Genomic DNA, 27,896 nt, shown 5'->3' with positions numbered 1-27,896 from the left:
GGGGATAATCCATTTTTCCCCTTATTTAAAGAAAGCAATGAAACAATAAATAATACACAAACCTTGACCCATTTTGAGCACATCTTCAATAGAATGGAGTAAAAAGTTAAAAATTAGCAGAGAGGAGCTGAATGATGAGTGCTTTAAAATTATGATGCATTTGTTGAATAGCAACACACTTTTAAAATGAATGGAAAATATAAATAGAGCATTTTACATTGCACTAAAAAAACTGACCCTAGAACTTTGACTCAAGCTGAAAACTAATGAAAGCCACTTTTCATGTAATGCAGTCTTTTAAGACAGAGGTTTTTAAATTGCATTATTTCCCTCTCTTGGAATTTTTATGTATCTGCACACTTAGAGCCTGAGCAGTTTTTTGGGGAAATATTTGTTGTTACAGATTCATGTCTCAACCTATAGTGCTAGTGATTTAGAGGGACAATTCATAACCACCTGGCTTCATTGTTCATGGCTTTTGGTACAGTCCAAACTTACAATAAACAACTCCTGTTCTGTAGAGAGAACTGCCGTGCTCGGCTCTTAGACAGTAAGGATTGAAAAGCAGTATAAACTCATTCTACTGACTTCCTTGATAATGGAAAACTGTTTTGTAATGAATATTTGCAACTGTTTACATCAGTCTTTTGAGCCGTTAACAAAGTTGTTGTTGAAAAGTTGCCCCTTCAGGATAGACCCTGAAATATTCCTCTGAACATCTCTCCAGTTTGATTCATCACTTTTTAAGGTGATTTGCCAGGGTTTGGACCCATGAGACAATACTCACCATACTTAAGACAGCACTTCTTCACATTTGAGAACATTATCTAATACTTTTCATATCTTTTCAACTTCAGTGAAATTAATTAAAAAGCACTCATTGGTTTCAAAGCAATCCAGAATTGACAACTGTCAGCTGAGCTACAAAAAAGGTTCTGCTATTGTTACGGTCGAGCTTCTTGATCTAGTTAATACCTGTTTTCATTTCATTCAGAAGCAGTCACAGTTTTTCTGTTGCAATACTTCATGCATTTCAGGAGTTGTGCTACTTCTTATAGAAAAACGATTATTTCACATAATTAATCTTTAGGAAGCGCATACAGTAAGTAGAATTTCTTATATGCATGAAGTATTTTCTTCATTTTTGCCCTATTATAAGTTATTGTCAGGATTTACGCATTTTCTGATCTAGGCTTGCCTAACACCAATTTTGCAATTGCTAATACAGGTAACTTGTTCTACTGATTTCAGTGGAACTTTCCACACTGCACAAGTGCACAGACATATATTTAGAGAACTAAGGTGCCCATTCCTTAGGGCACCTCAAGGATAGCCTTTTTTTTTTTTTTTTTAATTTACCCAAATACAGTGTAGGTCACTATGTAAGTCATTGGTATGTTTGCAAGTATGCTACATGTCATACAGAAAGCAGGCATGAGAAGGGCAAAGTAATATTGAATTCAAGAAAGCCCATAAGGACAAGCAGAAAGAAAGTGATTGATACAAGCTGTTGCTTCTTGAATTCTGAATTGGTCCATCTGTGTAGCCCGAAGCATTGGAATGAGGTAAAGGAATATCTGGAAAGTTCACATAATTTATTTAAAGCTAAAAATAACTGGTAGTGTTAGCAATTAACTGTTTCTTTGCAAAGACACATGATGCAAGTGTCTTCTGTTTGAAAATAAAAGTGTGGCTTTGAGGGGGAAAATAAAAAATTGATGCAAATCTCAGATTCAGTAGAGTCATAGTTCAGATATGCACAGAGTTAGTAACTGTCTGATTTTCTGAAATGCTGCAGTGGATGAATTTTGGAGATACTTATTTTCAAATTGAGTTGTCAGTGCAATGCCAATTCATAAAACCAACCCTGCAGTAATATTATCGCATCACAAAATAAGCTGACAGACTGTACCATATTTTTATAGTGAATCATTTAAACCATGAATCATTCATAGCTTCACACAGGTGCTGAAAATAGTGAAAAACCTGCTGTCATGCGAGACAAGCCTAGCACATTCTTGCAACAAGTGATGGGCTCTTATTGGCAGAATAGATCAGTTTTTAAACCTATTAGGAAGGAGGAAAGATCAAAGAAGAAAACCAGAAGAACCCTTTTCTCCTTCCCTTCCTTTCCTGTTTCTTCCTCTTCACTTTTAACCATACTATCTTGCCCATTCAAACTGTGAACTGGAAGAAAAAATATTTTTACTTTCTACTGAATTTGTTCCTTCTTTTGTTCAGTTGACACACAGATACAATCCATGTTGTTCCAAAAGGAGTAAGTTCTGATACACTGAACATAGAGTTCTCTTTCTGAATCACCTCCAGCATGTCACTCTGTTGGTGTATGTGTCAGCAGATAATTAGCTGCATACACCAAAATAATCCAAGGGATCTGGGCATTAGTACAAAGGAAGCAGCAAATGATAGGCTAGCATTCTAGCTTCTGCAAAATGTGCAGAACGCCTGTCATAAGGCAGCTTGCAGATTGTTTTATTCCTTGCCTTGAACGACAGTAGAGAAACATACTGCAAGGCAGTATTAACATTCCCACCAAAGCTGACCTACAAAAAGCTGAAGAATGGGCCTTGTTAGCATACACTACATTAGGTAGCTGGTGATGTTCTGGGAGTCACTGGTTCCATGTTGGCACATCTGCAAAATAAGTTAATGACAAGGGTGACAGAATGTAGCTATTTCACACATGATTAAGGCAGGTTGTCCTTGTTCAGGAGAGCTCATCCCATCTCTGGGGACCTGCCGTTCCGCCTACCTGCCAGTCTATGGCTGGCTCAGACAGACACACAGGTCAGAAGAGGAAATGCTTTAGGCAGGTTTAGCTGTCAAGGAGTGAGAATCTGTGATAAGCATTTCAGGATTTACTTCTTATGCACTTAACTCTCAAATACTTCAGTATCCAGTAAAAGCCTTTTTCAGTACCTACGCACTGCAGAAGAATCATTTGCCTAAAGTAGTCCCCTGAGTGATGACATGAGCAGAGAGGCAGACTATCATTTTACACTGTATTCCTCTTCAGTATTCACTGTTTGGAATTCACAGCCCTGAACCTTTGTTGTAGCCAGGCCCATTATGCCAAAACACTGAAGCAAGTGGTAGGATTCCTCTCTTTCCACCCAGCTTGCCAGTGGTGCAATCACTTACCATGCTCTGATGAGGTATATTTAGGGAATAAGAGCATGTCCTCCTAGACTTCGTGTTATAACTGTTCCACTCTGCTTAGCAAAGTTAATTATTCATTCAGCCAGAGAAAAAAAGAAAAAAAAAAGAAAAAGAAAAAAAAAAAGTGGAATGAGAATGACAACATGGATCCTCTTAGCCTGGAAGTCAACTCATTGACCCAACATTAGCAGTATTGCCCTGAATGTAGACTTGGATCCCAGCCACTGCACTAATTGCAATTAAGATGTTTTGTCATAAATTCAGATGAGAAGAAGTGGAATTGAACCTGCGACATTTGAAAGAATGGTCTTTCATGAATGCTGATGAGAAAGGAACTATCACCTATAGCCCATGATTAAATATATTGTGTAGAGTATCTCCATAAGGGATCTCTTGAGCACATTCTTTAGCTCAGACTGTAAAAGACAACAGAGATTAAAAAACAACACTAAACTGCCAATCCAGAGCAGATATATAAGCCACTCAGTTTGCAAGAATAAGGACCTTCCAAGGATTTCCAGAGGTAGCTGAGCTTATCTAGGAAAAAAAAAGTGCTACTATCTTTTGATGCTCCTAGCATGAGACTGCAGCTGAATTTCTGATATTAGAATCTTAGACTTGTAAGTCTGAGGTATTTAATAATCTAAAATGTTAATTAATGTGTCTGTTTCTGAATGGAAATGGCCTCTTAATCCTCTGGGCTATTTCCAGATCTGACTCTATTAGAATAATCATGGACTTAGAAAAGGGCCTTATCTTCTTATGGAAATAAATGTGTCCACTCTCCTCAAAACCAGTTTCTTCCAAAGCAAATTTTGCATTGAAGACTCTTCTTTGATACAGAGTCTGTTTTAAGCTGCCAAAATACCATACAGCTTGTTCATATGTTGGAGACTTTGTCTTCGGGTCTTTTGTGTTTATGGTCTAACTACCCATGCTGAAATAGAACTTCTGGGACTTGGCACAGCAGATTATTTGAGGGCCTTTCTTACTAGGTTAACTTGATTATTTAGTTAATTTGAATTCATTTTCTTTCAATTTAAAGCCAATTATTTAAAATCATTTAAAGCTCACTGCAGACATTCTAATTCCAAATATGTTACTTAATTCAGTTAGCATTCTTAGTTCTCTTCTGTATCTAAGAAATCCTAGGGAAAAAAAAAATCATCATGGGGAGAAAACAGTTTCATCCTTCTTAATATGAGCTGAAGAAGAAAAAGTAAAGAAATCATACACCATTTTTTATTTATTTCTTTTGTTGATATTTTTTCCTCCTTTATATTTGGAATCATCTACTGCTCCTAGATCACCCTATAAAGACAATTATCATCTAGTTCTAGTAGACAGTTGTGTAAGTTAAAAAGCAGGATTTTTTTTTTAGGAACCATCCTCCTACCACAGATATGTGTTATCCAGCTGCCACTTTTTGACTACAAGGGAGCAGGATGAACAAACCCTGCTACAGCCTTATATTATTATTTAAATATTTGGAGCTACAAGACAAATATAAGGACTTACTAGCATGTTGTGTCAGATTTTATTTGCAGTAATAATTATTTTTCTGAACCGCTATTTTATCACGTTAGACACTTTACAACATTTTTTTCTTTTTCAACATGCCCACAGAGATTCACTATTTTGATGGATAAGTGAAATATCTGCTGCATTACTGTACACTCACGACCCTCTAATGTGATCTGTACAAATTCTATTAGCTAAGAGACTGTACTTAGTGTAATTAAAAACGGCACTTAAACAGAAAAAGAACACGGTATTTTCATTATTGTGTAAAAAGAGCTAGGTGATGATGTCATAAAGAAATCTAATGGCAGAGAAAAGAACTAAATTCAAAACTAAGTCTCCCAAATCTATTCCAGGAATCCTGGCCAAAACCCTGATTTTAAAAATGGCTAGTATTTGAAAATGATCTATATCATAATCATTACCATCATAAAGATGAGTTAAATAGCTTTCTGTGTATGATTGGTGTTACATTTGTCAAGAACATCTACTATTACTGATAATGTTTTCAAGGTCCTTGTTTAAATTCCACCCATATGTCTCAACTTGGTAATGAATTCCATAGAGAATAAACATTGCCCTCTTTTACTTGAGCAATACAAGCCGTCTCATTTATATGCTTATTTATTTTTGGTGGTTTTTAATGCATCCTTCTTCTACATCACCTGAATCCTAATATATAACACCATTCTTGAACTTCTCTGAGATTACTCCCCAGTAACAATTAATAATTTTTCCAACAGCAAGAACACAGTAAATGAGCATCTTTCCCCAAAAACACTGATGTGCCTATCATGTCACTGTACATTATACCTGGGCTTCTTTCTAAGCAGTTAGAGAGACTTCATTACCTAACAAAATTAAAACCCCAGTGGATGTCAGTGTGAGTTACAAAAGAAGAGATAGGAGGGACAAAGCCAGAAGCCAAGGAGGAAGAGTTGCTCTTCATGTGAAAGAGCACTGTCTGCTGATGGATGATGAGTCACATACATTTTGGAAGATTTCTCCTTTGAATCCCTAATTCAGAAGAAGTCAATAATAGCTTTGTAAAACTGGAGGAAACTTCATTTTCACAGGCTTTTGTCCTCACTGAGAGTTTTAATTATTTCAACATCTACTGGAGATGTATATATATACATATATAAATAACAGGCACAGGAAATCCAGGTTTCTGGAATACATCAGTAACATCTTAACAGATGATCAAGAAGCCAGTAAGGAAGTTCTCTGCTGGACTTGATAGTTACAAACAAGAAAAAAACAAAACAAAACAAAACCACATTATTTGGGGATGTGAAGGACAGGAGTCACTTTGGCTGCAGTCGCCATGCAATGATGAAGAACAGTATACTGAGAGAAAGGAACACATTCATAGATTCATAGCTGATGAATCTTTCTGAAAGATCTCTCAGTCAAGAGAGGTTCCCTAGGACTGAATTCAAGCAAATGTCACTTGTCTCCGGAAGGAGAAAGGACAATCAGGGGAAGTACAGGCTGGGAGCCTTACCTTAATTCCTTGAAGGGAACAGAGTGAAGAATTCCCAAAGACATTTCTAGACATATTGAAGATACGAAGGTGGTAAGGTCAAGATGGATTTACAAAGGAGAATTCATGTCTGATCAACTTGGCAGCTGTGTGACATGGTTGGGAGAGATGAGATGGATGAGTACTTTGGATCTTTACCTGCTTTACATGAACAACGGAGAGCTGCATTCAAGCTGCCAAGACTCACGTTTTCCACATCTTTATGTATACATGGTGTTCTAGCTCTTGTGCAATTACAGTATCTCAGCTAAGCAAGGTTACTCGTATTTTGTTACCTCTCTCCTCAAGAACAAAGGATTATAAACAACTGTTTATAAATATTCTAAATGTGGCAGAACTGAGTAAGTCAGTACAACCACTTGTTTTCTGATTAGCTGCGACCTTTTCTTCAGGTATTGCCAAGTGACTTTGAAAAACTGCAAAAAGTTCAAACTGTGACTGTGACAGCAGTTTATATATAAATACACCTCATTCTTTTTCTTTCCCTCGGAAAGCACAGTCATGTGCCCAAAACAATCACAGTATTGTTTCACTATTGTTTCAAAGACAAAAAAAAAGTTCATGCTAGTTGAAGTTGCTCCTCGGGGGCTGCTTTTGGCATCCAGGAAGACAAGTGCCTCTCGTAGCAATGGGATGGCTCTGCTTTAGAGCAGGCTTTGTTCCAGTGAATCTTGTGGGAGAGTTTGCAGGATCCCTTGTGGTGAACCTGCTCCTGTAAAGTACTCCAGAACACTGGCTCTGTGACTGTAGAGCACCTTGATATATTAAATGTTCAGTAAAAGTAATAATAGTTTATAATGAAGATATACCTTTTCTTTCTTGGAAACTCAGAAAAAAAATATAAAAAAAATATAAAAACTGTAAAAAAGAGCAGTACAAAGTTGTACACTTATAGGCAGCTTCTATCACAACAACCATGATACCTGTCTTTCTGAGCTTCTTTCTTGAGAAACTGTCTATAAAATCTTTGAAGGGGGAAATCTAGATATAAGGTTTGAAAATTAGCAGATGTGCCTTGTTATTCTACCAGGTGAAGGACAATGACAGTCAAGTATGGTTGCTCAAGTGCCAGCTTGCAGCAGCAGGAGCCAGAGTCTCATAACCACCTCCAAGAGACAATGAGGCGTTAATCTTTCCATCTTCACTCAAAGCTGCCACCATGAATGTTGTTTACTACTTCAGAGAACTGGAAGGAATTCAGCCTGTGTCAATTAGTCCATTTGAGATGGAACCTACAGCATTTTATTGTGACTTTGTGGAAATGATTCCTCTCAGTAAATGCTGCAGAGTTGCCCTCTTACTTCTGGAAAGCCTTATTCATCTTGCACATTTAAAAACATTTAAAAATAATCCAGGAATGATTTATAGCACTGACTGGACCAAGTACATTTCAATAGTAATGCATAAATCTTCTAACAAATAAGCTATCAGCAGAGTTATAGGCAGAAAGGGGTGTCTTCCAAAATGAAAATACATTTGGAACAGTGCCTATACTGAAACCTTACTCACACTTTGATCTCATGTGAAGAAATTTTATAGTTTTTATTATCCTCGACTTTGAAAACTTCATATACGCTTTTAAAAGAGTAACAACAAAACTTGCTTACAGAATTCTGGGAATGAACATGTTATGTGGCTTAGGGCAATGGAGAAGAGTCATGTTATTACAATAACATGAAACAAAGCTTATTATGGTAAAGAAAACAGCATTATTCTTGCAGCCACTGACTGTTCTAATATAGAGCTTCTGTTTATTGCTGTAGCTTCCCCCATTCCTTTCTTTCTCTGACTGCCTTAACTCTTGCTGCCATTAAAATAAAAATGTATACCATCAGTGGAGAAATGCACATCTTCAGTGGCTGCTGATACCTTTAAAATAGTTTTTTATAACTTATTTAATATGAATCTAAAAGTATTTACACAGATATCTTATTCAAATCTCACTCAACATGACATATAATTTTGCTAATATGTACCTATAAATTTTTCTACTTAAATGTATCTTTTAGGGAGTAATTTTGAACAATTTTATTCTGACCCATACATATTATAATACACATCTGAATACTGAACATTGACTATTTGTATGCCTCAAGCTGTGATTTTCAGTCTAATTAGATATGCAAATCCAGTTATTTCCTATGCATCTAAAATTATTATCTTCCACTCAAATTTCTACCTGTTTATATAGTTTGTATGTTTATGGAGCAGTTATGCTGCCAAATGCAATTAAAAAAATGCTTATTCATTCAATCTTAAGTAACCTTTGTGAAGAAGTATTCATACATGTAAATCTAATGTTTAAATGGTTGGTAATGAACTTGTCTAGGCATTTGAATCATAATCTTACATACAAGTACTACCTGACATAGTCACTGTCACCCAAGGAACAAATGCAGGCAAGTAATGCATTGCCAACTTAATTTTTCAGCCTCCAACAAAAGATGTATAGTGCTTCCTCATTAACTGTCTAAATGAGAAAAACATGTTTGTATGACTATTACACCCCTGGCTAAGGGGGGTCCTGCTTCAGCTATTTCAACATGAAACATGCAATGCAAAGAAGTTCAGAAAGGTCCAAACACTACGTACAACAGGGTCTGGCTCCTCTTTACAATTAAAATATAAAGACACATAAAGGAAATAAAAAACAAACAAACAACAGTTGCAAATGAGCATTATCACAATTTAAATGTAGTTTAAAATCCATTTATGCCATTAAGCAGATTATGTTCAGAGAATCTACTGCTTTCCTAAATCAATCACTTGCATTTCTAGATCTGGTATCTTTTTGTCCCCTTTTCTTTTCTTGGAGTGGTAGTAACAGGAAACTTCTGAGAATGCTGACTTAGGACCTAGTTCAAAAGAATTGGGGAGCTTAGCATTAAGCTCTTGAAGAACATATTATTTCAGTTTCTACATCTTATTGACTCCTCCTCTTTCTCTTAAACTTGTTTCTTCTCCATAGTAGATATTTTCATTTGGTTTTTTTTTCTCTGCTTCTTTATAAATCTCTTCCATGATGTGTACAACTGAATTCCACATATATGCACATACATTTTAATACATATAGCAAAAACTTAAACTATTTATGACAGTATCATAACGATGACTAAAGCATTTTCATTCTACGAATATGTTGCATTCTAATTTTTAAGTGCACACATTTAAGGATTTATAGAAATCTGAAGCATGAAAATAACCCACTGTTAAGATACATGAAATATACAAACTCTATATAAGGTCTTTATGCATACATCTTTTCTACTGGATTGCACTGCTGATTATTTACTTCGAAAATTGGACTAGTAAATGTTTAGTGTACCTTATAAACACTCCACTGAGACTGCCTCTGGATTCCCTTCAGCTTCTTATGAACCACATTCTGCACTGCATCAAGATCAAGCTCAGGCAGAACTGGACTACAAAAATACTGGCCTACGTAAATGCAAGCATAAATCTCTCTATTAACTAAGGGCAAGATCTTCCCTATTTATCATATTTGTAGAAATTTCCAGAAATTGGGGTTAGCAACAATTGCATCTCAAATGGGTTCATTTAGATAATTATCTTTATTTCTTCTCTAAGTATTTACCGTGATATTGGTTCTTGGAAGCAGTGAAATTGCACCTGACAAATTCATTATGATACCAAGCAAATCACCAACAGAAACATCCATAACAATATATAGTAAAGACTGGACTCACCCAACTGATGATGACAGTCTCCACCTACAGAGCACACCTTTTCGAAAAGTGACCTTCATCCAGGAAAAGCTATCCCTTTGGAAGCCAGACCTTAAATGAGCTTCTTGTCATGTGGGAGGCACAGGTGAATTGCTTGCGCTGTACTTCTGGGGCCAGCCACCCTCTTTACCAGGTGCTCAATCATCAGTTCAGGCCGGGACAACAGTTCTTTTACAGTTGCATTGGAAGAAACATTCACTAGGACTATGGGGCAATTAAGCTCTTCCACAGCAGATCTGCCTTTCTCCTCTGCTCGGGTTCAAGGCAACGTTCAGAATCGAGGTTGAAAAAACAATTTGACGAGGTGTGAATGAAGAACCCTGAGAACAAAGGCTGTCTTCAGGAGACAACAGTAGATGTCAAACAGGGCCGTAATTGCCGCTTGATTACCCTGACTGGAGAAGAAGCCTGTGAATAGAAGCGACTTGTGGCTGCGATTGGATGAGCACTTGCTCGGGCAATTAGCGTCTAGACGTGAAGGATACTTGTTTAATGTTCTGTTGATATGTAGGGGGATGGAAAGTTAGAGGAGGGAACTTGGAAATGTAGGTAAGGGATGTTAGAACCTGCATGTATTTGCATCGTTCATGAATCTGAGTCCGTGCCTTCGGACGCTGAGCTCTGATGAAACATACTTACACTGGTCCCTTGTCCTTCTAGTGTTTGCACCCTTCTGTTGGGAACCCCGTGTGGCATGCTTTAAAATTAATGATATGCATTCATACCTATGTACTGCTGTAATTCATGTATCTTTTCTTTTATACTTTATACTTACTTCCCAAACAACCCCAACAGATATACATTCGGTACTTTTAACCTTAGCTTTACTTGTTATTTTGCCTCTGGCTCTCTTTTGCAGAGCTTATATTAGTGTCCTGGGTACCACCTTGGCCTGAGCACCTGTGTCCAACTTAAAATTAAAAAGTGTTCCATTTGTTTTCGAGCTGACAGTTCATTCATCTTCTGTTGCTGCTTTGGCCATTACTGCAATGAAGAACGGCTCTGAGCTAATGGCTTTCTAGTCATCCTCTTTGTCCTTCCTATCTATTCGTATTCTGTTGGTACCTGCAGCCTTCTGTAACATGATAAAATCCATTGTGCTTCTTAGATCTCTCAAAAACTAGTAACTGCTGTGGTGTGTGTTTGCTACAGTATTCACAAGCAGGTTCATGTACTGCTGTTTGAGACTGCTGGCTTCCTATTACAGGTCTCTTCATTCCCAATATTTTAATTTCTACCTAGTCTCCTTAAAACCATTGTCTGTTTTCCATTTAAATCAATCTAGATAGTGGTTTGGTGTTTCTTCAGTAGCTTTAAGTTGCTTTGTAAGAAACAACCATTTCCCAGTTTTGGTTGAACAGTTCATGTGCATAATCCAAGTCATTATCTTCTTTTCTTTTCTTTTCTCTTCTCTTCTCTTCTCTTCTCTTCTCTTCTCTTCTCTTCTCTTCTCTTCTCTTCTCTTCTCTTCTCTTCTCTTCTCTTCTCTTCTCTTCTCTTCTCTTCTCTTCTCTTCTTTCCTTCCCTTTCCCTTTCCCTTTCCCTTTCCCTTTCCCTTTCCCTTTCCCTTTCCTTTTCCCTTTCCTTTTCCCTTTCCTTTTCCCTTTCCTTTTCCCTTTCCTTTTCCCTTTCCTTTTCCCTTTCCTTTTCCCTTTCCTTTTCCCTTTCCTTTTCCCTTTCCTTTTCCCTTTCCTTTTCCCTTTCCTTTTCCCTTTCCTTTTCCCTTTCCTTTTCCCTTTCCTTTTCCTTTTCCTTTTCCTTTTCCTTTTCCTTTTCCTTTTCCTTTTCCTTTTCCTTTTCCTTTCCTTTTCTTTTCTTTTCTTTTCTTTCAGGGACTCCATTCCTCCATCCTGTAGGACTTTCCATGAAAACCTCTTCAGCTGTTCATCTTCTTTGGCCCACTCTGGGTGTTAATCATTTAGGAAGGCATACATCTCTGTACAGTTGCCTTATTGCCAAACTTCTTTTCTATAGATCAGTGGTGCCCACGATCACAGAGACTGATTAGTACTCAGTCTGAAGTTATACAAATGCAGCATAAGGAGCTGAATATCTTCCTCATGCACCTATGAACGTGCTACATCACTGTTGATAGTTAGAGTTATAGGATTATTACCATAAATTGCTTAATTACAACAAAACTGTTTTCCTTTCCGTAAAATAAATTACTCACTAAATGTCTGCACTTGACCGTGTATTCAATTTTATTAATCTAACTAGTGCACAAATAGAGATGACAAAAGAGAAAACAAAAGGTACTTTCTAAGCCATACTCAGTACTCTCGTTGATTAATGTACATTGTTTAATAAAATTACAGCTACAAACAATGAATTTTACTATTATTATTATTATTATTACTCGGGAAATTATTTATAACATCTTGTATATGAAGGAAGGATTCAAGTACTATGTTTTGGTATAAATACTATTTCAAACTCCAAAACTGATGCACATAGAATGTAGCACATAATTAAAATCTAATTGGGATTAATACATTCAGGATTAGTCATTATGACATTTGTGTTTTACTGCATACTTATCAGAAGATAAAAAAGAAAATGGATGTCTAAGTTTCACATTGTTATTACCTTTTTTTTTTTTTCTGCCAGTAATCAGCTCAGTGTTGGCATAAACGTACATTTTCCCTTTCTGAATTTAAAACTGAGAGTTTTTCTTCCCTGCTCAGGTTATAATTGCAGAAAATTCAGAGAAGATACTGCCATGTTAAGGGAATGAAGTAAACTTGATTTTGTACGTCTCTAGCCAATGCCAGTTGCTGTTTTTGTCTGTTTATATTATCATATAGCCAATTGACTGTTCTTCTGATTAAGCTGCAATATAGCAGAACGCTAAGTTACTGGAAAATCATATAAATACGGCATACAGAACATTTTTAAGATCCTATACATATAGTAGTAATGACTTTGTGTAGGCACCAAGTCTTGGCAAATCATGTAACATTTGTGTATGTATATTAATCTATACAGTGGTGAATTTAAAGTTTTGAGGTTTTTCATACAAATAAAAAAAGAGATTTCTTTTGTTAGTTTTGTTTCTTGTAAAGGTACCTTCTAGGGGATAACAAAATAGACTGTGACTTCTCTCAGGTCACTGAGAGAAGTCTAATTAAATATTCTAATTAAAATTAGAATAATTTTAGACATAAGCAGACTCTGCTGCAGTATTTACCTCAGATAATACTTTCAACATACATCTGAAGAAGGGATGGGAACACCTTAGGCCAATATCCAGTTTTATAAGATTCCCTTGAAAATATTCCTGATGACACTAAGAAGAATTCATTCAATCTCATCTTACTGTTAAGATGAAAAAAATAGCGATCTCTTCTGTGTTCTGTTCTTCAAGCAACATTTTTCATTGAACAGTAGGTCTTAATGAAATTTCCAGCTTGTTTTAATATTTTTCTTTTTATTATAGCAGCATCCCTTCTGGAACTTTTGGAATAGAGTGATACTGAAATCTGTAGACCTTTAATTTCTAAACAGACTTTGCCACAGAAACAGCTGGATTTAGTTTTACACCAGCTTTTAAGTGTTCCAATTACACTTTTTCTGAGCTCTGTCTCTCAAGCACATGGTAATGACCAGCAGCACAGAAGACCCTAATTCAGCAAGCACAGCTACTATTGGTCTCCTCTCCTTATCTTATTTTCCTTCTCTTGGCAGACATTTCTCCTTGCAATTGCATTCTCAATTAGCTGTCAGAAATAACACCTGACCAGGAAATTCTTTATAACCAGTGGACGCTGTTGTTCTGACTCATCTGAATTATTTTTTAACATGGGTAGGACATGGGTATAATTAGGCAAAAACACAGTCCTTCAAAAGTCACTTTGGAAGTTAATAGATATTCCTTCTCATCTAAATGATGGTTTTGTGATCACAGAATTCACGACTCTGTGCAAAGCAGTGGGTGTGGTTGTTTACAAATGCTATACTGACTTAACATTAGCATGGATCCCTAAAGGATATCAGAAAACATGTTTGTTCTCGAAGCATATTGGATTCATTAAAGCTGCTTCTATTTTTAAGCCTTAAAATGTGAAAACATCTACCATTGAACAGCTTTAGTGCTGAGGACTCTGAAAAGCAGAGAAAGCACTGGACTTGTGGAAAGAATGAAAGAAATGCTGGGAGTGGGTAAAAAGCATGCTAGCATGTTCCAGTTCCAACCCCCATGGAAAGCAAAGCTCTCTCTAACCTATTTTTATTTTTTGCTCAGAGGTAAAGGAAAAAAAAATTGGAAAACAGCTGAATGAGAGTTCTAAAAGACAGGCTACTGCAAATCCTTGAGAAATTTAGGAAGTACACTCAGTTAACCCAGGATAACTAAGGTATACACAGAAAAGGCAGTGACATTTAGTTATGCTGGATGGTCAGTCCTCTCCCTAACACTTGTTGAACTGTGCCTACTGTAATCACATTCTTCTCTAAGTTTTTTCCTTCTTTGACTATTTAGAGGACAAGGGTGTTCCTCTGCATAAACAGAAGAATCTGGTAAGGAGGAGCAGGATGGAGGCACTGTTGTATTCAAATTCAGCTACTTGCTGTAATAACAACCAGCTCATTGCTACTTTCATATTGTATTGAAACACTTCTTAAAAAACAGGGTGCAGGAACAAGCTACCACAGGCTCAAAGCAAAGAGAGTCTGCTACTGTGAAAGAGTCCTGGAATTCCAGAAATTCCCACCCAAGCCCATGTCATGTTCACACTCTTGTGTAAGCCCTTTGTGTCAAGGATCCTGCATAAGGCTGAACACTTGGCAAAATGCTACCTAAATTCTACATGGCATATTTTTACTTAATTTGATTAGTTAGGTAACTGCAATAACACAGTAGGCCCTACACATTTTATTTTGCTCTAGTTGCATCATGCTGCTTTTTAATCCAGCCACAACTCTTGCAAATGTGTCCTTGTATAGTGTATCTTTCAAGAAGTGGTGCCGTTATTGATTTACCTACTTTAACTGTCTGCATAAGAATATTCTCAGAGCACAGTAATGTGCAGCACAACATGGCACGTAAGTCAGCTATTAGAGCCACTTCGCCTTGACTTAATTAGCAGACTGGCATGGTTTCTTCTCTTCTGTCTTTCCAAAGATAAAGGCTCAGTTCATGAAGAGGATGATTGGATATGTCATATGCAAAATGTCATCTGAAAAAAGCAGTGCTGAGATGTGGTTCTTGCCAATGCAGAAATAACAAAAAATACTTAACTCTTCCCCTCCAGAAGTAATAGAAAAGGGAAAAATACTCATAAATAAAAAGCCCAGCTCAGTGATAAGTCACTATTCCTGCAGCAGTAAACTAGACAGACAGCAGAAAGTAATATGTAGAACTTCAGAAAGATTAAGGAATAATAATTAAAAAAAAAAAAAAGCTTTTCCAAAACATACCATTAGCAAAAGCACAAACTCCAGAAAAGTATAGATGATATCAGGAGAACAGAGTGAAGAGTTACTGTAAAATATCTTGAAATCAATGAAGCCCGATGGTTCTCTGCAATAAAGAGGGCGACAAAGGTTGTCTGGTTAAGGAAAATGTGACCTGTGTAGGATGCCAGACAGGAATCTGAATTCACTAGAGCACAGGGTAAAGATGCCGTGGTAGATCATTATAGGTAAAGCATGCTGTGTATTAACATATTCCGGTGAGATGAAAGTAGTATATAATATACTTTCAAGTAACAAAAGGATGTGGAAACAATTTTTCTTTAGCCAGGAAATGTCATATAAGTAGTGGAAGAGTGAAAGAGGCCCTCTATAAAGTATCTCCAATTTAAATGGCCAAATCACTGCTTCCCTGCCCTGATACTTGATTTTTCCAGCTAGCTCTCTAGCCCCAAGATATGTTTCAGGGCCTGGGCACCTGCTGGGCTTGTGTGTCCTGGCATGGAAGCAGAAGCAGCTGCTACTGTCCTCACAAAAATTTGGATTATTAACATCTTTCAGCACAAAACTGAGTGTTCTCTTGTGAAGTTATGATAGAACAAGTCCCAAAGCCAACTGGAACAAAACATCCTGATGGCAGTTAGGAAGCCAGGCAAGTCGAGATTTGATCAGCCTTGCTGAAAACTCAGTTTGAAAGCCATGGTGCTTACTGTGTAAAAGGAAAATATTTTTTAAACTCATATAATGTCTCTTCTATTTGGTGGTCACTTACAACAACCAAAATTGCACAATGAAAATGGTTACATGACAGCGTCTGGACTCTGAGACAGAGAATAATGCTCAGCATATAGTTCAGAATATATTTTTGTTTGTTTTGGGAGACCATGAATGCTAATGTTATCAAGTGCTTGAGGATCTTTCTAGAATTCAGGATGTTGTTCTCATTTGTTAATTTTAATAGTTTTAATAAGTACTGCTGCTTCGGCCAGGGGACTCACTCCATTGCATTTTATAAGGGCAATAGAAACGCATGAGGCACATAAACACTATAGTCTGAAGGACCATTTGTGATTATTTTTCTCCCCTCCCTTCATATTACAAGATAAGATACAAACACAAATTTCTGTTTTAAATCTGTATTCTAAGAAGAGATATTCTGCACAGTAGCTGGACACCACAAACGTTTAGGCAATGTTTAGGCTGATCTAAAGATGGCCCATTATAGAGAATTGCTTTCCCATGCTTAAGCACAAAACAACCCAAAAGTAAATGTAGAAAGGGGCAGGGAAGAAAGCAACAGCAGAGAAAGAGGAAGAACATGGTTCCAAAGGATGAATTCAGCTGCAGGAGAGCAAGTGTGGATAGTCTGAGGGGTCATAATTTCAAAATTATTTTCCTCCCTAAATAAATATCATCTGCAGTTCAAAATTTGGGAAGCGGAGAAGTAGCCAGGGAAGTAAGATGATGCTGGATACAACAGCAAGAATTAACTAGGCTCAACAGGATGAAATTAAACTGATAAATGAAGGAAAACTTTGAAGCTGCTTTGCAGCTTTTTAATTTGTTGCTTTGGACCCTTAAAATAGGACTGCATGGTGCCTAATACTCCATACTGGGAGAGGGAAGAATATGGACTAGATGACCTAGTAAATCTTTTCTCTGTGAAGCTCTGCTGTACTATTTAGGTGATCGTCCTGTCCCAGATAGCCAGTACTTATCTAGCATGTCACTTTGGGAGTGTTTGAAATATCATACACTCTCTGCCCAGAGCAGCTGACAGCTAACAAACAAAGACAGTCTGTACAAATGACAACCTAATTAAAACAAAGCCAACCTTGTTATGCTGCATCCAGAAATCTGGTTACAGGAACCAGCACATTTGTGTAATAGACATGCTAGGAAGATAGGAAAGACACTGGAAAGACATCTTTCACAGGCCTGTGCCAATGAAGAGCAGAAATGCATCTAAGATTGCAAAAAAGGGATTCACTGTTGTATTTCAGTAGGAAATTTGATATTTGGGATATTTTGTACAGGTATCACTAACATTTATAAATGAAGTTTTCCTAACAAAGACATTCCAGAAATCTTCCCTTTCCATTCAACACATTCTCAGCATATGCAGTGAAAACAACCCTCATACGGACTCTTAAAAGATTTGTAATTTCATAACACAGAAAGGCAGCGAGCCTGTAGGATAGGTAGCTAGAGGTGTTGTTGCTATCCTGTTGTTTGCCATCCACTTCATGTTTTTGCAAAATTCTCAAGACACTGTGGTGATGCTTGTATCCAAGGAAATGCCACCTTGAGTTCTCTCAAAAGGTGCACTGTTTATATTGTATTCTCCTGACTAAATTCTCCTGGCAGGAATTAGGTTTCAGCAAGGAACTCGAATAAAGTAATGATGATGGACCTGCTTGGCTATCAGATGAATAGTTTAAAGCATGAAAGAAAATAAAGCATGACATATACCAAACACTTGAGGAACAGACTCCTGTTGATTTCTCTGGGCTTTGGATTATCCCCACTGCCATCAAGATGAAAAACTGCAGGCACTTAAAGCAAAGGTTCTGGATGGATTGCAAAATGAGATTTATGATCACTCTAAGGGCATATGTGGAAGAAATTAGTATGCAGTGTATTGTTATTCAAAAGCAACCTTACATTCAAATTCAGGATCTGATGTGTTCATAAAAATAAAATGTAATAGAAACCTTCATAGTCCTTGTTAGCTCTGCTTAGTTCTGAAATTAACTACTTTCTTATGGGAAGCTACATTTATATAAACAACTGAATAAGTTCATTTTTACATGTAAACTTCCAGCCAAAGACAGCATAGAAGATAGTCTGTAATAAAGGAGTGAAACCCAGAAGTGTTAATAGCATGTGGTCAACAGCAAGATATTTCCAGATACTAATATTCTGCTGGGCATATATCATAGTAAATATGAAAATATATGAGGAGTGCTCTGAAAGTAATGCCTCTCATTTTATTATGTTGGCCCAAAACATCAGATGTGAATGTTGGTGGTAGGCAGTAGAAATTAAACCTTCCCACCAACACAGTGTTACATTATGTTGCTGTGTGACAGATGGCAGCAGTGGGGCAGTCTGACAAAATGGTGTCTGACATGGAAGTGGATATAAAAAAATGGTGTGGAATTATATTCCTCCATGCAGAAAAAGATTACACTCACTGACATTTATTGATGCTTGCTGAACTTTTCTGGAGACTGAGCAGTGGATGTGAGCACAGTGAGGTGGTGGGTGGTGTGTTTTAGCACACCCAACCACTGGTGCACGCAGGCTCTTGTTCGTCATTGGCCATTGATGCAGATGCATAGCCGATGCTGGTGACTATATAGAAAAAATATTTTATGGCTGAGAATTTGCTCTGGCAAACAGTGTTATTATGTTTTTTGTATCTTCTGTAGTTTCCACTGAAGTGAAAAGGAGTAATTACTTTTGGAATTGTGTAAGTTAGTTAACAGAAAATTCTTCATATCACTGTGAGGTAATATATGCTCAATAGTCTGTTAACTTATATGTTCACAGAAAGAGAAGTCTGAACTCAAGGCATCACATATAATCACTTTCAACACAACTCAAAAGGAAGGTGAAGCATATCTAACCTGCAGAGCAAAGAACTGTCTATGCTGCAAAAAGACCGTCTTAATGATATGAAGGCATATTCCAAACTTAACATTCTTTTCACTCACATAAATAAAGGGAAGTGAGAACTAGTGTTTGCCAGACCTGCCACAGAAGAAGGCTGGCTAAGTGAATATATTTGCAGGCCTCAAGACACTAAAGGATGTACAAGAAAAGGTTTAAAGCAGATTCAGCAGTCATTAGTGCAAATACATCTCAGGCTGCTGAGCTGACATTTGTAACTATGTCATTAAAATCTCAATCTTCAAAAACACATATTTGCCAAAATAATTATACTCATTAGCCAAGTTTGTACAATGGGTTGATTCAGTTGTTTTGTGGAATGAACTGACATCCTTTTCTCTTGTGCAAAGAAACACATTTTCTTTCAGGGCAGGATTATAATGTCCAGTACGTGAATCTCCATGTTGAAGTCTGTTCAGATAGCAGCATTGGTTAGATTAATCCTTCAGCCCTGGAGCTGTTTAAGAATGGGAGTACTGTATTCTGTGCAAAAAATTTCTCCTTTACCACTGCAAACATGTCACAAATGTAAGTCTGCCCTTGGAAAAATGTAAGGAATGACACAACTGAGGTGAGACTGAGAGGAGATGTTAGTAGGTGTTAGCATAGCCCTATCCTTTCTGCCCAGAACAGAGTGACTGTACAGCACTACAGATTGACTGGAGAGGCTGCTTGCTACCAGCACACCAGTAGCCAGGCTATGTCAATGTTCTCATTTTCTGCCTGTTAACTGAAAGACAACAAGCAATTCTGTTAGATTGAACTGAATTGTTTGGGGGTTCTTTGGGTCTTCATAGTTTTGAGGTTTTTGTTTTTGTTTGTTGTTTTTTTTTTTTACATCCTTTTTTTCCTATTTTTTTTCCTAATTGCTTCAAAATTCCAATTTGTGTTTTATTTTGTAAAGGACCAAACTAAATCTTTCAACATTTCCAGCTCCTGTTTACCCTCTCACTTCCTTCTGTTGTGTTTTTGTGTGGGGGGGGGGGGAGGGTTGGGAGGGAAAGGGGGGGTTGGCTGAAATTATGGTTTGATGTGTCACAAGCCATTTCAGTATCCTCCAAATTGCATTTTTTACTAACTGACTGTTAAAAAGCATTGCTCAATTCTACCCAGAGGGAATAATTCATCCCCAGGCTTCCCAGAAAGGATACTGCTTTGTACTCACTGTTTGGATAAGTCAGTAAACAACACCACTTTCCCAGTTCTTAGAGACTCTTTACTGGGACTATAACTGGGACTATGAAAATCCGTACCAGGAATAGTTGCTTCAGAACTCTGTTATGCAGTTATGGACTACATGCAAAAAATAAATAAAGCTCATTGCACATATCACTCAATGCCACATGAAACTAATGATTATTAACCATTTAAATAAAGGATTTATTTGGTTGTCAGATAAAGTCACAGTATATGAATACACAAAGTAAGTATATCACTTTGTATTTTTTCATGAGAAGCAGATAAATACAATCTTTTTTCTTTGTTCTGTGTTTCCTGATATCCTGATCTGAATCTAGGGAAATTCCTATGTCTCTTTGATAAAATGATTTTTTCTTAACAAATGTTGTATTGTTCTTATTTCATCATCAAGCAAAGAATGCAACCAGGTCTGTATTCATATATTACAGAACCATGTTTTTTTCTGGTATTTTCTAGACAAGGGATTTAAGCCTTTCAAATCTTCTTCTCTTAAGAATGTAATCTCTAACATTCCTTAAAATCGAACTTTTTTCTCTCAAGCATTTTGGTTGTTGCATTGCACAGCTAGACATACTCAAGTCTTTATAACATTTTCTAGCAGATAACAAAGAAAGTATAAATGCACATTGTGAGCCACACCTCACACCTGTGTTTCTTACCATAAGAGGCACTGCTCTTTGTAAGGAGTGCTACACTACAATCACAGCTAAGCAAAGAAATCTTGAGTTTAGCTAGATGGTTTTGAATCCCTACATTTGCAGAAACTAATATTTATGTTAGATGACATTACAAGGGAGTCTGACTGAGAGAGCAGATGTAAATTATTCAGGCACTCATCTGGAGGAGATATCTTTGTTCTGAGCACGTTTATAATTGAAATATTATCCAGCTTTTCCAAATCGACATCAAGTGACTCATCAGGACAGTTGCATGAGATGTGCAGTGCTATCCCATGGCACATGGTCCTTCACTTGGAGCCATTCGCATCCATGCACTGCTGAGATGTTTTGAAATCAGCACTCCCTTTTCTGATCAAGCTTTCAAAGCCCCCTTACTCTGCCTCTATGTTATATGCATCTTGAATTTTCTTCTGGCATTTTGCATATTACATGTACTGGGAGGCCGACCTGAAGACAAAGCAATTCATAAGCTGGAAGCCAGACTATGCATAGCTCATGTTTCATCTGATCATTCTAAAGGCATTTTTGAGGCTACATGCAAAAGCCATGGTGAGAGTTCTGTAACTGATGACTGTATGTATGTTTTTCATGATCCACTAACTTCAGAGGATAGGAAGTAAGTACATGAGATGGAAAGGAAGAGGATGTTTCTTCAAATACAATGTCCAAATTTCCAGCAAGGGCTGCAGCTATTGCTGCCTAGACCCTTGCTACCTTCCTATTCTATCCATCTATAGTTAACTGACCATTATCATTAAGAGTAACAAGGGAATCTCTAGCTTGTTATTGAAAAAGTATATGCCATTATTTGTTCAAAGGAATACAGAACATCTGGGGGTAGTGAGTGGAAAGGGTGTCATGGATGAGTATAAATGTACCTTCACTATTTGGCTCCTATCCTGTCCCTCTATGTATTTTAGAAGGATGTGCTACTTCAGATGCTGACAGACCATAATGCCAAGTTGGTAAGTGCTACAACTGAACTAACTGGCAAGCCCTTTGTAGCAAGGACTGTAAGAACATGGTTTTCTGAAGAAGAAACCAAGAGCTCACTACCCAGACATTGATGGACCTAGTGGCATTGCTATGCCTGCAGCCTCACTGCCTGCTCTGGCTTCTCCTTCACTTTCTAACCCTACTGCTGCTCTTAGATATCTGCCAGAGTAGAAGCCACTCTTTAACCAAAACTTTAAACAGATATAAAAAGACTGCAGAATGCAAACTTGAAAGAGTAGTTAGATGGATAGAAGGAAATCCAAGCTTTTACAATAGGCTTTGCTAAGGCTCGTTCAACTTTTGTGGTATTAAGGAGAGGTGTTTGCAGATGGCTGAACTGATGAGTTTACTTTGAGGTTCTTCACCAAATGACAGGAGTAAAATGAGGAATGTATCCCACTACCTCTCTAAAGTTTAAAGGCTGCATGTGAACAATGTGTACAACTTTCTGCATAAGATTTAATTTTGATTAACATGTGTATTAGGAGATAGATACAATGTCATAAAACTTTTATCATGTTTCATATGGGGATTTTAGCATGCTGTGTATGGGAATGTTAACACTGCACATCCAGAGATTAAAACAAAGCATCTAAAGGTTAGGCAAATGCAAGCATTTTAATGAATTGTCTACTGAATCGTTGAAGTGAAAGTGGGCATTTTAATGAATCACTCAAGACTGGTGCTCATGAATGCAAAGGCCTTTTCAATGAATTTTTAATAAGTAACAATGAGTATGTCAAATTAAATGCTGTGAACAGTAGAAAAAGACTAAATGCACAACTGTGACCAATAAACAGTATTAATAGACATGCACAATCATGTGCCAAGTTAAAATTTTAAACACAAATTAAATAGGAGAGGTTTGCATAGTCTATATTATAGTGCCTTATCATGAGACCCACTGTACTTTCCAGGAAGCTTCTTTACCTTTCATCATCTTCCTCAGCTGTCTGAGGTGACTATACCATATTTTTGTCCTTCACTTTCTTTCTCTTGCTCTCTCACTCCTTTCTTACAGCCTTCTGAATCCACATAGACTTTTTTTTGTAGAAACAGTACCACTGAAGTAGGATGATAATTGAAGAGACTCTCCAATAGTCTGGCCCTGCTTTGGAGAATAGAGCACTTCAGGTGTGTCTTCCAACAATTAAAACATAATCTATTGAAGAGATACTGGTCCAGCTGAGGAACTATGTGGTGATTTCATTTTTCAGAATGGTGTTTTCCAAGCTGGAAGCAGGATGAAAAAGAATCACAGGCACTATGAAAAGTGCCAAGTGAACTGCATTGCCATGCAATCTGTGCATCAAATTAAAACATATTCTCTGGCTTGTTTTTCTAAGAAGAAAATGGATCAACATAATGGTAGCTGCAAAATGACTAGAATTCTGCAGTAACTAAAATATCTTTCTGTGTTGGAAATACTTGTGTTGTGTGACTTGGCTGGTTTACCATATCAGCTGTATCATGCTTTGTGTTGGTTCAAGTCTCAGAAAACACATGCACACATGAATAAAGCTAAGAAACAAACACACACACAGAGTAGCTAAGAAACAAACACACACAGAGGGAATAATCTATTTCCTTTAAATACATACCAAATCCCCAAGGTGCCACCACTTAGTCTGATGATTTTCATAGAAACATAGAATGGCCTGTGTTGAAAAGGACCATAATGCTCATCTAGTTTGAACACCTCTGCTATGTGCAGGGTTGCCAGCCACCAGACCAGGCTGCCCAGAGCCACATCCAGCCTGGTCTTGAATGCGTGCAGGGATGGGGCATCCACAACCTCCTTGGGCAACCTGTTCCAGTGCGTCACCACTGCCCTTTTTGTGCACTTTTGTAAGCAGGAAGAGGAAGAAAATAGGAGAGCAAATGTCCAAGTATGGAGAGCAATGGACAAGGAAGCAGCAAAACAGCATTTTTGTGGAATTAGATATCTAGCAACAAGAAGTAAAAAACCTGTACATCTCCAGAATAGTTTCTGGATACATACCAATGAAAATCAAGGGGATATGTAGGGAAAAAGACTTTTCTTCCTCTCAATTTCAGGCAGTAGAGAGCACATTTACTTATACACACCAAGAAGCTGAGTTGCCCATTTTGCTATCCAGTGCTTTCCTATGTGCATCCTCTAGTTTATAAAACAAATGTTGAAAAGAGAAAACCAGAAATATACAGAGAAGCACATCCTACAACAGCAGAGACCTGATAGCACAACACCAAACTATTAAGATCTGCCTGTTCCTGTGAGTGATCTTCCTCCCAGTCAAGGCTACAACTACAGCTCAAACAAGAACTTCTGGCTGTGAATGATTAGGCTGCAGAGCTCTAGTCAAACCCTGGAATTGAGAGCCAAATTCTGTCTGTCCCACATCATGGGTTACAACAGCTGAGGTGTCAGTGTTTTAAAAGAAGTTCAATACTTTGGTAATTTCACAGAAAAGTACTGTCCATCTCCCTATGGAACACACTCATTTAGTGAACAGAGTACATTCCTTTGCTCTATATTCTATTCTGTATGTATTCATCTCAAGTACCTTTATTTGACACGAGATTAACACCAGTTTTGTTAAGATAGACACACAGAAAGCTGAATTTTGCCATGACTGAATGAGACCTGAAATCCACAAAGTAAGGATTAACTTGAGGCATGTGATCTGACTCAGGTAACTGAATTCATGCAGAACAGACTGTGGCTGTAAAGCAGAACTGAATATTGTGGTTTTATCCTGCCAGCACGACCTGGCTGTAGCAGGGGAAAACAGTAGAAGACTTTATATATGATCAGACACATCCTTTATAAATCTATTTACTATTGTGGAAAACATTCTCTCTCACTGAAACCTACCTCAAGCAAAGGTTTATACTGTCCATGAAAACAATGGATTTGCACCAAATGTATTTTGTGAGAATGCTAGATGTTTCAACATGAAATAGTACAAGCTAACTAGAAAAAAAATCAAGCACAAGCAAGCCTCCAGAGGCTGACACCTAATCGAATGATTTTGCTGTGTCAATATTGCTCCCACATGAAGCAGAAATATGCCTGTGCTCTCCTTTCAGGAAAATTGTGGCTATGGATTTTCACTTTGTCTACTTATCATGACTTCAAGAAGCCAGCATAAATTAAGTACACTTGTACACTTCAGTGAGGTTCTGAAACACCACGCAAGAATTTTTCAAAGCATATCTGTTAGGTCTTATAAAACAGATATTTTGTAACTCCATTTAAAAATCACACTTTTTCAGTTTCTCATTTACTTGTTACAGCTCTTGTCCTGTTCTAAGAAAAATCTTCTGAAAAAGAGAACTTTGAGAAGGAATTAATATACTTTTTCCTTATTGCTCCTGCAGATCTAAGAGTCGTAAGATCTAGAAACAAATAGTGTTCTATTTTAAAATGCTTAATTACCATGCACTCATTTCCCTACTTCCAATTGACTAGAAAAGGGGTTTGTCTGTATATCTGAGGCTGAATATAATTATTGCTATATTACAGTGAGATGACAGCAAAATTCTTGTTTCCCTCAAAGTTTGCATTGGGATATCATCTTGCACATAGAAAATAGATTAAAAAATAATAATAATAACAGCATAGAAACAACCACCACCTCACTCCAAGTGTATAGATTTTTTTAAAACTGTTGAACTGAAGGAGATTAGATTATTTAGTTTAAATCAAAATATACAAGAATGAGCATGATATTTCTAGCAACAGTAAAGGACACTGAATTAAACACTCAATTACTTAACCTCTCATGGTGTCACTGTTACTCTGGCTTGAACTTTTTTTTTCATTCTGAAAAATCCCAGAGTATTACACAAATTAAAATCTTTTCTACTCAGTGGGGGAGCTATCACTATGGTTCACAGTCCTGTTTCTGCCTCAGCCTTGACTGGCCTCCATGTCTGTGTTACTGACATCATGACTGTTTTGCTGCAACGGCAAGTCCAAGATTAAGAGGTAAGTCCTGAGTATTTAACGGGTACCTCTCCCTCAGGAGCGAAGTATTGGCTTTGGAAGACAGCAGGAAGGGCTATTACAGTTTATATGACTGAGGGACTTAAAAAGGGTAGTTCTCTAAGTTTGATGTTGGAAGCATCCCAAGTCTACTTTGTCCCCACAGAAATAACAAGACATTTAATTCCTCATTAGATTAATGTTCATTCCTCCCAGTAATGAACTGTATTATAAAGGAATATCTTCTCTTTTGTTCCTCTAAAAGAGGTTAATTATTAAGAGAAATGAAACTTGTTTCCGGAGAGAGAGGAAGTGAGAGATCACATGAAGCCAAAGGAAAAATGATGCTTCTCCCAGAGAAGCATATATTAATAACAATATCCCCAACAATTATATAATATCGTTAACTGCACAGCAGCTGTTCTCATCTGTAAATATAATCCTGCTTCAGAAAAAGTGTGGAAAAAGGCACATTTGCTCCATCAGAGTCCCTGCAAAATGTGAGCCTGGCACAGAAATCACAAAAGCTAGCCAACCCCTACATTAACAGTGCAACAGCTTCTAGTTATTTCTTTAATTTGCAGTTGCATGTCTTTTAAAGATTTTGACCTCCAGGATGACATTTCTGGCCAAAATGGAAGAGGGAATGAGCAAAACCATAGAGATACCAACAGTGATGACATAGACCCTGGGTATGGGAAAAGAAAATTCAAGTCTGTGCTCTGATTAAGACTAAATATTTGATCTTGATACTTCCATGTCAGAAAGCAATGTACAACACTTACAGAACACTAACACCTAGTACTGTGCCATTCAGGACTGCAGAAGCCAATGATAGTTCAGCACACATAAATTTTGAAGGGAGCTGAAGATCCAGCATGGTTTTTATCTCCCCTAACTGCAGACATACAACACAGATATTTACACATGAAGTAGGCAGCTAGAAACTCTTCTACCATCACTTGAAAGGAATAGAACAAGTATTTCTGAGGTACAATATCATGATATAACTATAATAATACCATGAACTGTGCTGACAGTAGAAATTGTTCTGTCACCTGGAATACTTTCTCCTTTTATTTTATTATTATTATTATTATTCCAATTTATTTTAATTTAATTTAATTTTTAGTTAGCCATTTTCATTGCTCAGTAACAGTATTCATGTATTTCTCCAAGTTCAGTGAGTTCATCTGTACCAGAGCCCAACTTACATTCACTTTGTAGCTTCCCTAAGAATGCCTCTGCAGCTTCTGGCTCTCCAAGTTTCCTTGTGATGTTTCCTGCAGTAACAATTAATCTAGCAGGAAACCCAATGCCCTGATGCATGCGGCTTTTTTTTTTTTCCTAGTGTAGAAGGAGAAGCGTCAATTAAGGTGTTCTTTCTTTGACATTTTTCTGCTAACAGATGTGGAATCTCTCAAGCTTCAACCTCTCTACATTATTGCTCACTGATTTGACTTCTCTGCTGCTATTTTATGAAATAAAGTCATTTTTCTGAGAGATTCAAAACTCAGCAGTTAAGGAAATGGAATTGCTATGGATTTTGGCACTATGCATCCACAGAAGCTTCCAGTTTCCTAATTTTAAGAATTATTTAAATTTAGCATAGTTTATAGTATTTTAATATAAAAAAATATATAGCAGAGATTCCAGATATTTCTCACTTATTCCTTGCCAGAAATGTAAAGCTTAATCCTCAAAAGTTCTATGGATTCTAGATTTTATTTTTTACTGTCATATTTATGAGGTGTTTTAGATCACTATTATTTTATCTTCTCCTTGTGAAATTTTAAACTTTAATTAGCATTGCTCCTGAAGTAATGCCAATCAGACTGGTCATTCAGTTTACCATAGAGCCATACAGAGAAGTTAGATACCACTTATAAATCTGTAAGAAAAATAGTACTAGCTTCTCCCTCCCCTACCCAAATGTCCATGATATGTACTGTTTCATTCATTTTTTTCTT

The sequence above is a fragment of the Coturnix japonica genome, chromosome 3, assembly GCF_054131305.1.
Source record: "Coturnix japonica strain WE chromosome 3, WE-NBRP24, whole genome shotgun sequence".
Classification (NCBI taxonomy): domain Eukaryota; kingdom Metazoa; phylum Chordata; class Aves; order Galliformes; family Phasianidae; genus Coturnix; species Coturnix japonica.
This window is presented reverse-complemented; position numbering follows the sequence as displayed.